Consider the following 11,898-nt stretch of genomic DNA (forward strand, 5'->3'; position numbering starts at 1 on the left):
CTCCGCCCTCTGAAAAACAGCATACTCGTCTGCCAGCTGGTCCGTGCAGGATCAGAGTGCATAACCAGGGACCCGTCCGGACCTGTCGCCTTCCAAGAGTTAACTTTCAAGAAGGCCAATCTGACTTCGGAAGCTGTGACGGTGGGTATGGGTGTGTCCGGGGCTGCTGACAGTGGTTTGATGGTTTCCTGCTATAACCGAGCACAGAATCCATTGAATTCATCGGGGAGAGGTGTGCTGCTGAGATTCTACTTGGTTTTGCTTTGTAGTCTGTTATGTTGTTTAAGCCTTGCCACAACCGATGAGAGTCCATGACATTAGTCTGTGACTGTAGCTTGATCTGATATTGTCTCTTGGCATCCCTGATGACTTTCTGGAGGTCATAACTGGATTTTTTGTATAGGTCAAGGTCGCCAGACTTGAACGCCTCAGACCTGGCCTTCAATAGGGAGTCAATCTCCCGATTGCGCCATGGTTTCCGGTTGGGGAACGTACATACTGCTTTCTTTGGCACACAGCCTTCTACACATTTGCTGGTAAAGTCTGTGATGGTGGTGACATACTTGTTTAGGTTGGTCGCTGAGTTCTTAAATACAGAATAGTCCACTGTCTCCAAGTAGTCACATAGGAGCTCATCTGTTTCCTCGAACCAGCACTGCACGCCCTTCTTAACCGATTTCTCCCGCTTAAGTTTCTGCTTAAATGCTGGGAGAATGAGCACCGTCATATGGTCTGATTTTCCGAAGTGCAGTTGGGGATGGATTGGTAGGCCCCCTTGATTTTTGCGTGGCGGTGGTCGAGAGTGGTGGCGCATCTGGTGGGGCAGGAGGTGTGCTGGTGGAATTTTGGCAGTGGACTCTTGAGGTTCACCTGGTTGAAGTCCCTGGCCACGATGAACAAGGCCTCCGGGTGTTCTGTTTCATTGTTATTTATAGCTGTGTACAATTCATCCTGTGCCTTCTTCATTTCCACCTTGGGTGGGATGAAGACCGCTGTGACAATGGCTGAAGTGAACTCCCATGGAAGGTAGTACAGGCGGCACTTCACAGTCAGGTGTTCCAGGTCCGGGGAGCAGCTGGTTGCCAGGGTCGCCATATCCGAGCACCAGGAGTTGATGAGGAGGCAAACTCCTCCACCCTTTACTTTGTCTGATGACGCAGTTCGGTCCATCCGATGAATTGAGAAGCCTTCAGGTTTTGTGGCACAGTGGGGTGAGGCAGGGCTGAGGCATGTCTCTATGAAACAGAGCACATGGCAGTCTCTTACTTCCCTCTAAGAGGTAACTCTAGTATAAAGTTGGTCCAGCTTGTTTTTGATCGCATGGACATTTGCCAAGAATATGCTGGGCAGAGGAGTCATGAAACCGCATTGCTTTAGTCTCATCTGCAGACCGCCACATATCCCTCGCTTCCTCAGTTGGCGATTGCTTCTGGATGGTCCCGGGATCCGAAGGGAGAAGCCTGACCTTGTGGAAGGTAGCTGGTTACGTCTGTCAGGGTCCGGGGTGTTGGTTTCATTATCGGTGTCGCAGAGTCCCCGCATTGTTGCAATTTTGGGGTTGCTAGGGGGGCATGTTTATGTTTCAATTGGGCCCCAGAGTTCTGTAAGGACGGGTCTACCTGATGGCGTATTCGGGTCCTTGCGCAGGGTCTCCGCCATTTTGGGGGTCTTTAATCCGGTTTGGAATGCAGTCAGGGACTTCCTGGGTCAGGTTGGGCTGAGTCCCATGGTCTGTTCCAGCATTGGTGGTCTGGTTGGGCGCTCCTGCAATCGGGCCTTGGAATGGGCCTGGTCGGGCCTCCAGTGTGGATTCTTCATTCCATCTCCAGTAAATCGGTTGCAGGCCTGTCTGGATTGGATCTCTGGATGGGCCTCTCCGGGTTTGGCTGGGCCGAATATCATGCTCAGGGGCCTGGTTGGGCGCTCCGGAGGCTGGTTCGGGTGGCCCAGCGGCTGCCGTCAGCTCTCAGAACGGGTCGGCGCTCCGTGAGTTGTGTCAGGCCTGACTCGAGGTCGAGGCCAGACTTACGTTTTGGGCCTCTTCAACTTCCAGGTTGGGTTGTTGGAAGAATCCTGCTGGGTCGGGTCAGGTCAGGTCATATGATCCTGTCCATGGGCCTCTGAGGATCTTAAAACCCTCAAGACAAGATAAAAGAGAAAGGTCAGTGATAGTGTTAGTGTTAGAATTAAGTTTTAAGAGATTAGTACGGTTATAGGAGATGTAGGGAGAGGATCTGTGTGAGAGAGCTCGGAGAGAGTCGTCACGTTCTGGCGCCATCTTGCTTGTAGAAAAAACAAATTAGGGGCAATTTAGCATAGCCAATTCACCTACCTGCACATCTTTGGGTTGTGGGAGAGGCCCATCCAGCAACCCACGCAGACACGGGGAGAATGTGCAAACTCCACACTGACAGTGACCCAGGGCCAGGATCAAACCCGGGTCCTCGGCGCCGTGAGGCAGCAATGTTAACCACTGCCTCACTGTGCTGCCCCGTGGTGCAACATTTATGACTCTAAATCATTTAAAATTAGAAGGGAAAACAGAAACATTTAGAAACAAAATGTATTTGTGACAGGAAATATTCAGCTCCAAGAATGAAATCCTAGCCCAAAGGCCTCAGAGCTCTGAGTACTCAGACTGTGCTATCCACCGGCAATGTGCTCAGACTCCTCTGTCCTCAACTTAGCAAAGCTTCCTGTGGTGGAATTTTGAAATTGTTTTCCAAATTCGTGGTGTGAAAGCAATGCATATTTCTCAGTAAAAATAATAAGAAGAAAAAGGCACGTGCTGCAAATCTGAAAGAAAAATATATTTATTCGCATTTTTGTGATCTGAAAATGAATGACATTGTCATGTTGGGTGTTCTGATGCACAAATGATCCAACACGGCTGTAGATGGTACAACTCTGTTTTATTGTCTAATCAACGGTAACAACTAACTACTGGCTTGGGTACGTGCTTCACCAGCTAACCTGTGGACCCAGCCCTATCACTATCTTAGTGAGGCACTCAGCACATGGTTTATGTCTGAGTGGCACGCTGTGAGCTCTGTGCTCTGAGCTATCTCCTGGTAGAATGAGCGGGAACTGTGGTGTTCCCTGTTTTATAGTGCGTGTGCTCTCACTGGTGATTGGCTGCGATGTTGTGTGTGTGTTGGTTGGTCCAACTGCCTGTCCATCAGTGTGTGTCTGATTGCACCATGATATGCTGATCTGGATATCATGACAGACATTTTATTTAGTTTTGTAAAAGGATAGAAGACAGGCACTGGTATAGTTACATAGTACTAAGTTGTTTTAAAAACGCTGCAAGGTGGAATGCCTCTAATTGTGAATCAACAAAGGCTGGATGAGGAATGATTGGATAGTAAATAACATGACAGTGTTTTTAACCATAAAATTATTTAATTCTATTAACACCTGTTCTATTACCACCTCCGTGAGGCAGAGTGTGAAAGCTTTCATGACACTTTGGAAATGGAAAGATTCCACTACAAGAGCTTTTATTACCTTGTACACTTGGTGTGTTAACTGGGTTATTGCTAAATTAAACTAGATCACTATGTTTTACAGACTATAAAACCTGAGCTGACTGCTGGCAGGCATTGTTGCTGTCAGTTCTGTCAGTGATGTTATAAAGACTCTGGACACAACCCAGGTTGTTCCGTGCTGTTCCAGTGTTCTCATGGGGACCTCTGGGAACCAGCCTGTGAAAAACAACCATTCAAAAACTTAAGGGTACTTAAAAAAAATTATTTAAGTTACGCTATAAATTTAAAAATGTGACCTGTGCATTGATTGAAGTGTGTGGTGTGGTGGGTCCTTATGAAATAATAAAAGTTTTTCAGGGATCTTTGCACAGATGCAAACTAAGTGATTTGTGTAAAGCCTGCAGTGTACATGTTTCCCATTAGCATAATGTAAAAAATAACATAACACCAGTACCAAGTGCTCATTGTAATTGAGGCAGAAGGCATTTTACTAACTTTTGACTTCCTTTCATCACACTGTTTATGACAGTGGAAAGATAAAGAATGAAATTAGGATAATTTCCACAGGTGATGTGGAAATTACTATTACTTTTAATTACTATTTACAGCTAGGTTATATTTCATATCATATCACAGCTGCATATTGCAATTCTTGTGCAAAGAATACAGTAAAATACTTCAGTCGGACTGATCTTCTTAACGTCAGTAGAATTACATGTTTACTTTCTTCAGCCCGAGAAGCAGAGCTAGGTCTACACTTAAGAATAGACAGACTAAGTTGATTGTAGAAATGCTAATTCAGGTCCACCATCCATCCAGCTGCAGCCTCAACATTTTCAGTAATTCTGTCACGGTTTCTCTGTAGGGCTAAATACATCAGATTTCATGCAGTCAGGCGTAGGAGCATTCCAGAAACCAACTCAAACCGTACCATCCATGTCATTTAATAAATCAGAGGTGAAAACCTTATACTACAATGCATGAATTACTTAATAGGCCACATGCTAAGTGGACTAACTGAACTCCAGCCCTACAGCTGACGAGAATTTTCCTGTTCCCAAAAACGTCCCCACCATCCTCCAAATGCAGACATTCCATTGCTATTACAACAATAATTTGAAGCTCTCTGAGAAATTATCCAGGTTAAAAGCTATGTCACCCACTTGAAATAACAACTAATTTTATAATCAAACATTACAAATTTACTCACTTATGTTAATTCAATGAAGTTGTACAATTCTATACAGGGTTTAGCTGGGCATAATCAATCATTGGAAAGATCGGTCTGAAATATACTAGTGCATATCTGGAGAAGTTATTAAATTATTTGGAAAACTCGCAATAATACTAAAAGTGCTGTGTTGCTTTCTTTTATTACAGGGTTGCTTTCAGTTTTATCACTTCAATTACCCACCGGGATAAGTCTCAATTTCTAACATTAGTTTTTTTTCTAATTTGCTTTCATGTGCTTTATTGCTGAATCCTAATGGCAAATACAGGCACACTGTAGCTGTACAGATATAACACAATCTGTGCACGTGTAACAGTCATCAAAAAATCAGTTCAGAGGTCACACTTAAAGAAACAGCACTAAAGCTTGCAAAATATTACATTTTTTTTAAGTGCAAGCAACTTCAAAGCAGCCTTGTGTTTTCTCTCTGATGGCACAGTGGCTAGATCACTGAAGCAGCTGTTACTGTCGTTCAGAGAAGTAGTCTCAATGCAGAGAGATAATGTTTCACTCTTTGGTAAAACAACAATTTACTTTAGTGCAACATAACCTGTAAAACATAATACTGAGTGAGTGGGCTCTGACCACTTTACCTTTATTGTGTGCGTGGGCACATCTAAAGGAAACGCATATTGGGGACAACTTAACCCTTGCCCCCTTGCTTCTTTGACATGGTCTTTCATTTCAGTTGCCACTGGCAATCAAAGAATTTTAACTATAGAAAACACAATTGGTCAAAAATGGGCATCTCATTGACCACAGGGTCCACATTTCGGCAGCAAGTAACAGAAATTTAAAGTACAATGCAGATAGTTTCCATTCATCATTCTGCAAATGCAAAATTTAAGAAAAAGTAACTGGCATGTAAATTTCTACACTAAATTCAACAAAATGAACCAACCTTTGCGAGATTATATATATATAAAGTTGGCAGTGCAACAAGTCCATTGCATTCAAGGAGTGCAATTTAACAAAAAGAGTTACTCATTTGATTGACTAATATTAACTGTGGGGCCAAGGTTCAGCCTGTAACTGCTTGTGAGAAGGACCAGCTGAAAAAATGCCAAGCAAATGTAGTAAGATTTATGCAGGGAAGCCATAGCGAAATTCTAAAATGTTACACAGCCGATAAAGACCAGTCAATTTATCAAGGCTGTGCCAATGTTTTTGTCTATCTAGTCTAATCTTACTCTCCTGTTCACTTCTCCTGCCCTTCAAGCTGTGGTATACTTTTGAGTCAAAAGAATTTCTGAACTCTGCTTGAATGAGTGTGACAGAGAACTTCACATTCTAACCACTTTCAGCTATTTTCTAACCACTCTTTTTAAATTTGTTTTCTGATCTTTTAAAATTGTAGCATCCCGTTACCATCTCGCCAATTTGGGGAAACAAGGTATAATTATTGTAAACCCTTATGTCATAAACCCCGCTGTTTCTTGGAAACAATGATTTGGTTTGCCCTTTGAATTTTGCCCAGTCCTAGTGAAAAAGCTCGAGGCCGGGATTCTCCAGTCGCTGACGCCGAAATCGCGTTCGGTGATCGACCGGAGAATACCCGATTCTGACCCGAGTCTGCACCAAAGCTTATGCGACGCTCCGCCTCTTCCAAAGCGGCGTACTCCGCCTCGTATCGACGGCCTCAGGACACTGCCTGAGACCTGCCCCCTGATGCTCCGCCCCCGACCGGTGGAGATCCCTACGGCGTGGGACACCCGTCGGGAACTCGGCATGGCGGCTGCGGACTCAGTCCAGCATCGCCACAGTCGGGGAGGGCTGATCCGCAGGCAGGGGGGGACATTATTCGGCGCTGGGGGGACTCTGGGGTTGGTCCGGGGCACACGAGCCAGCCGAAGAGCGCGGCCGCTGCAGGCCGCCGCCGTGTGCATGCTCGGCCACGGACCTGGCAATTCTCCGGGCTGTATCAGCAGCTAGAGCCGGGTGCTCTACGCTGCCGTCCTGCTAGCCCCAGCAAAACAGGGAATCGGTGGCCATTTAGCGCCATTTGTTCTGGGGTAAAACGCCACCGTTCCTACACCGGCGTGGGGACATAGCCCCAGAATCGCAGAATCCAGCCCCGAATGTCTTAATCTCCTCTTACTGTTGTCGGCCCTTAATTCAGTATTAACTTTCCTACATGAGCTTAAAATTCAGTCTGAATTGAAACCGGCCATTTATTGTTTGCACACTTAGCAGTGTTATCATGGTGGATTAGTAATTGTAAGGTAATAATAACAGCAAACTTGCCATTAAGAGTTAATTTCATACACTTATGAATGACACTCGACGGGACAGCAAGACAAGTATATGCTTGTGCGCCCGACTTCCTGATCTGCACGCCCTCCGAGCAGGGCCACAGAATTAGCCTTGACATTCTGACATGATGAAAGGACGATTGTAAGATTTTAAAAAAATTATACTACTTACATTTCTCAAGCTGCATTTTTAAAGATATATGTAATAGTTGTGCATGTGGGCAGTATGTTTTTCATATAGCACCTGATATGATTTTTTTTCTATTGTAGTGTGAAGTATTGAAGGTAAAATATTTTAACATAAATTAGATGAGATTTAAAGAAACATACAAAGCAGAATTCAAGGTAAGAAAGGATTGTATGCTTTTCTACTATTGTCACCCAAAAGGAGAGTTAACGCTAGATGGGTGGCAAGGTGGCACAGTGGTTAGCACTTCTAACCTCACTGTGTCAGGGACCCGGGTTCGATTCCGACCATGGGTGACTGTGTGGAGTTTTCACGTTCTCCCCGTGCCTGTGTGGGTTTCCTAGGGTGCTCCAGTTCGTTCCCACGGTCCAAAGATGTGAGGATTAGGTAGATTGGCTATGCTAAATTGCCCCTAAGTGTTGAATGGTTGGGTGGGGTTACTGGGCCTAGGTAGAGTGGTCTTTCGAAGCTTTGGTGCAGACTCGATGGGCCAAATGGACTCATTCTGCACTGTAGGGGTTCTATGATTCTATGATATATGTACCAGTGTCACTTTGCAATGCAGACTGTGAACGCAATTTTTCCCGATGTGTCCTCATGGACGCCAAGCAGTAATCTGTTATATCATTATTAAGCGAAACTCAACTATTTTAAAAATAAATTTAGAGTACCCAATTATTTTTTTTCAATTATGGGGCAATTTAGCATGCCCAATCCACCTACCCTGCACATCTTTGGGTGTAGGGGTGAAACCCATGCAAACACTGGGAGAATATGCAAACACCTCACGGGCAGTGACCCAGAGCTGGGGTCAAACCTGGGATCTCGGCGCCGTGAGGCAGCAGTGCTAACCACCAACGTGTTGCCCTAGCGAAACTCAACTATGCCTGACATTACTGTGTTATCTGCCATGTATGCTTACAATTATTTTGAATCTATTGATTTCTATTAAGTATCAATCACATCTGCCATAGTTCCTAATATGATCCTTATAATGGTACTCGTCCTGGTATAACATATGATTTTGTACAAAGCAGGATTATGGTTACCTCTGTTCCTGGAGTTTGGACTTGCTTTTGATTCGTTTAATTAAAATTTTTTCAAACAGGTTTAGATTGGACCATTAAAAGTGATTGAATACGACTCACTTGAGAGCAACTCCAAAACACTCTAGAAGCTCAACACCATCGAGCACAAAGCGGCCCATTTGATTGTTCTCCCTTCCACAATCATTCACTCCCTCCACCACTGGCGAACAGAGGCAGTAGAGTACACCATCTACAAGATGCACTGCAAGAACTAACCAAGGTTCCTTAGACAGGACTTTCCAAACACAAGACCACTACCATCCAGAATGACAAGGGCAGCAGGCATATGGGAACCGCACCACCTGGAAAGTCCTCTCCAAGGCACTCACCATACTGACTTGGAAATATAGCACCTTTCCTTCACTGTTGCTGGGTCAAAATTCTGGAACTTGTTCCCCTAACAGCACTGTGGGCGTACTTACACCACAGGGTCTGTCCAAGAAGGCAGCTCACCACCACCTTCTCAGGGGCAATTAGAAATGGCAATAAATGGTGCCCTAGCCAATGATGCCCACATCCCATAAATGAATTTTTAAAAACCCACCTGAGACCCAGGATAGCCAAGGGACCCAGGCTACAGTTGAGCGAGAGCAGGAGAGGGATTGGAGCCAAGGGGTTGACCCTCAACAGACCCCACCCTTTCCCATGGCGGGTCCATCAATCAGGCATCAAGTACCTTTTTACGAGCCCCCAACCCCCTCTACCCCAGGAATCCCTCAAGCACCCCTAACAAGTTTTGTTTTTTAGGCATCCCATGGTAAATCTCATGCTCTCTGTTAAGTGAATACCAATGGCTGTGGCATGAGACTTTTAAGTAAGAATTAATTGCTACTTAAGGACCTCAATTGATGGAGTGGCAGGAAAGCTGTCGAAGAGCCTTTTTGTCACGGACCTAATTGAGGAAGTGGGGCAAGATGGTAAAATTTGGGATGGGGGAGGTCATTAAATTTGACCAATTTTGGGAGGAAATCCAAAACTTATCCCCTTGGCAGCTGATGGCATGGGCATCGATGTGGATTGAATAAAATTGGGTACACCCAAATGGTCAGAATTGGAGAGGCAGATAGTGCTGAGGGTAATAGGGCTGAGAGACATTGCAGAGACGGAGAGATTTGAATGCAAAAATGCTGATTTTAAAATCGAATTGTTGCCGAACCAAGAGTCTATGACCCTACTGTGGAAGGGATGTTACCGGGTTACGGTAACATTGTCCACTGGTCAGAAAGTCAGGGATCATATTTTATATTGAGGAGGCAGTTAATTGCCTGCAGTTGTGGCTACTACCCCTTTGAGGCAGGATGTCATGCCTCCAAGGGCTGCTGGCCAAGAAGAAGGTGGACAACTCTTCAGTCCCAGCATTGCCACATAGGTGGGTGGGGACAGGGAGGAGGGGTGGGAATAAAACTATGGTCCAGAGACCTGTGTTTTCAGATGATGCCACCATGGGCAACATGTAAATGAGAAATCAGAGGGCCAAGGGTAGATCCAAAGGGGTACACTGGAGGTAATAACATGGGAGTGAGAAGAGAGGCATATTGGGGCTAATTGTCTGCTTAACTGAATAGTTAGAATAGAACCAGATAAGTGGACTCGCGCCTGGCTGGATGAGAAAGCTGTGGTCAACCATGGCAACAGCTGCAGACAGATCACAGTCACATTGGAAGCCAGCACAGGGATAGACACCTGATTGGAGGGATTCAAACATCATGGGCTGGATTCTCCGTCGGCCGACGGCGAGAGCGGGAAAGGCGGTTGGCTGGAAAATCAGTCTTGAAGCCGAAATCATGGCCGGCGCTGGGTTCACGCCAAATCCGAATTCTCTGTCGCCTCGACTGCGGAATCAATGGGTTCTATTCCACACATAGTGTAAACACCATTTGCATTTCATTGGCGGACCTGACCCGGTATTCTCCGGGGCCTCCACCGGCGGGGAAGTCCAGAAGATGAAGTTCACTTGTGCCTTTAAAATTCTGGAAACAGATGACGAGGCTGATGAGGGAGAGAGTGGAGGTAGGACATGCAGAGGCGATACCTGGTCCTGACACTGGCTGGGGGGATGGGGAGGAGGGCGTGGCAGGAGCTGACGGGGGTGCGGTCCATTGGGCCAGGGTGACCCTTTATGGGACCTGGGCGGTATCACCGCCATTACCGTGACCTGCAAAGCAGCCATCTTGTTGTGCACCCCACTGACCACCCACCTTAGCCCGTGGTTTTGCAGAGTGACACCGGCCATATGGGTGTCCCTATCCCACCACCTCCACAGCCCCTCCCCCCCTCATCTCCACCGCACCACCCTTGCACTCCACCCACCGCCCCTCACAGCACAGCCATGCCACCCACCACACCCCCCCAATGGCCCACAAGCTGCAATGGGGCATCAAGCAGCCCACCCAAGGGCAATGACCACAGTAGCCCCTACAGGGGAGGGTGCCAGGCGGGGGCTGTGGAGCCTACCACTGGTAAAGGCAATGCCAGCTGGTGATACCCCTGGCAGCAGGGGTGGGCACCAGGGCCAGAGGCCCCCACGGTGCTGGGCACTGATGGGGCCATGGATGTCGAGATGGGGGAGGAGGGGGAGGGGGGTCATGGGGGGGGGGGGGGCAGCAGGGCCACAGTGCCAACTGGGGCCACAGTGTAGTCCATTGGACTTCGCTGAGCATGGGGGTATGCACCATGCTAACATCTCTGCCCTTCCCTCCCTGCAGACAATGGATATTGGAATTCAACCAGCAACGGTGGCCTTCCTTCTGGTCGCAAGATGTGTGGAGATGGCGAGGAGGGGAGGGGGTAGGAGAATATGTGAGGGCAGGGTCCAAAGTGCCAAATGGGGTCACTATGTAGCCCATTGAACCTGTTTGGGCATGCGGGTGTGCACTATGCTAACTGTTGGCCTTTCACTCCCTGCAGTCAATGTATATTGGAATTCAACCAGCAATGGTGGCCTTCCTCCCAGTCGCCACAGCCCTGGGGGATGCCCTGTGGCTGTACAAGCTGGAGTTACTCGAAGAGGAGGAGGACTTTGCATCAGCAGAGCATATCCCAGAGGAACAGGAGACCGCACAACAGGATGAGTAGGCGGTGTGAAGGAGCCAGTGCGTGAGGCCTCGTGTATACCGGTAGTGCCTGTCGTTCGAGGACCTGCCGGACCGGGCATGCCATCGAAGACTCCGGCTGAGCAGGGGGACAATGCGACATATCTGCCAGATCAGGGTGCACCTGGCACCGCGCGGGAATGGGGGAGGACACCCGCTCCTGGCGGCCGTCAAGGTGACGGATGCCCTGAACCTTTATAACACGGGGCACTTCCAGGCGCAGAGTGGGGACCTGTCTGGAATCTTACAGAGCTCGGTGCACAGGTACACTGGTGCCGTCACGCAGGCCCTATATGCCCCGTCATCATAAAATATCAAATTCAATGTAGACCGAGTCCACCAGGATGCCCGGGCAGTGGGATTTACCATCATTGCCAAGATTCCCTGGGTCCAGGAAGGGATCAATGGGGTGAATGTCGCCCTACGCGCACCTGCAGATGGCAGGACGCTTTTCACAAATCAAAAAGGATTCAACTAGAAGAATGTGCAGCTGGTGTGTGACCATGAGATGCGCATCATGCACGTATGTGCCCGATACCCGGGCAGTGTGCATGATG

This window comes from Scyliorhinus torazame, chromosome 14 (genome assembly GCF_047496885.1).
Source record: "Scyliorhinus torazame isolate Kashiwa2021f chromosome 14, sScyTor2.1, whole genome shotgun sequence".
NCBI lineage: Eukaryota > Metazoa > Chordata > Chondrichthyes > Carcharhiniformes > Scyliorhinidae > Scyliorhinus > Scyliorhinus torazame.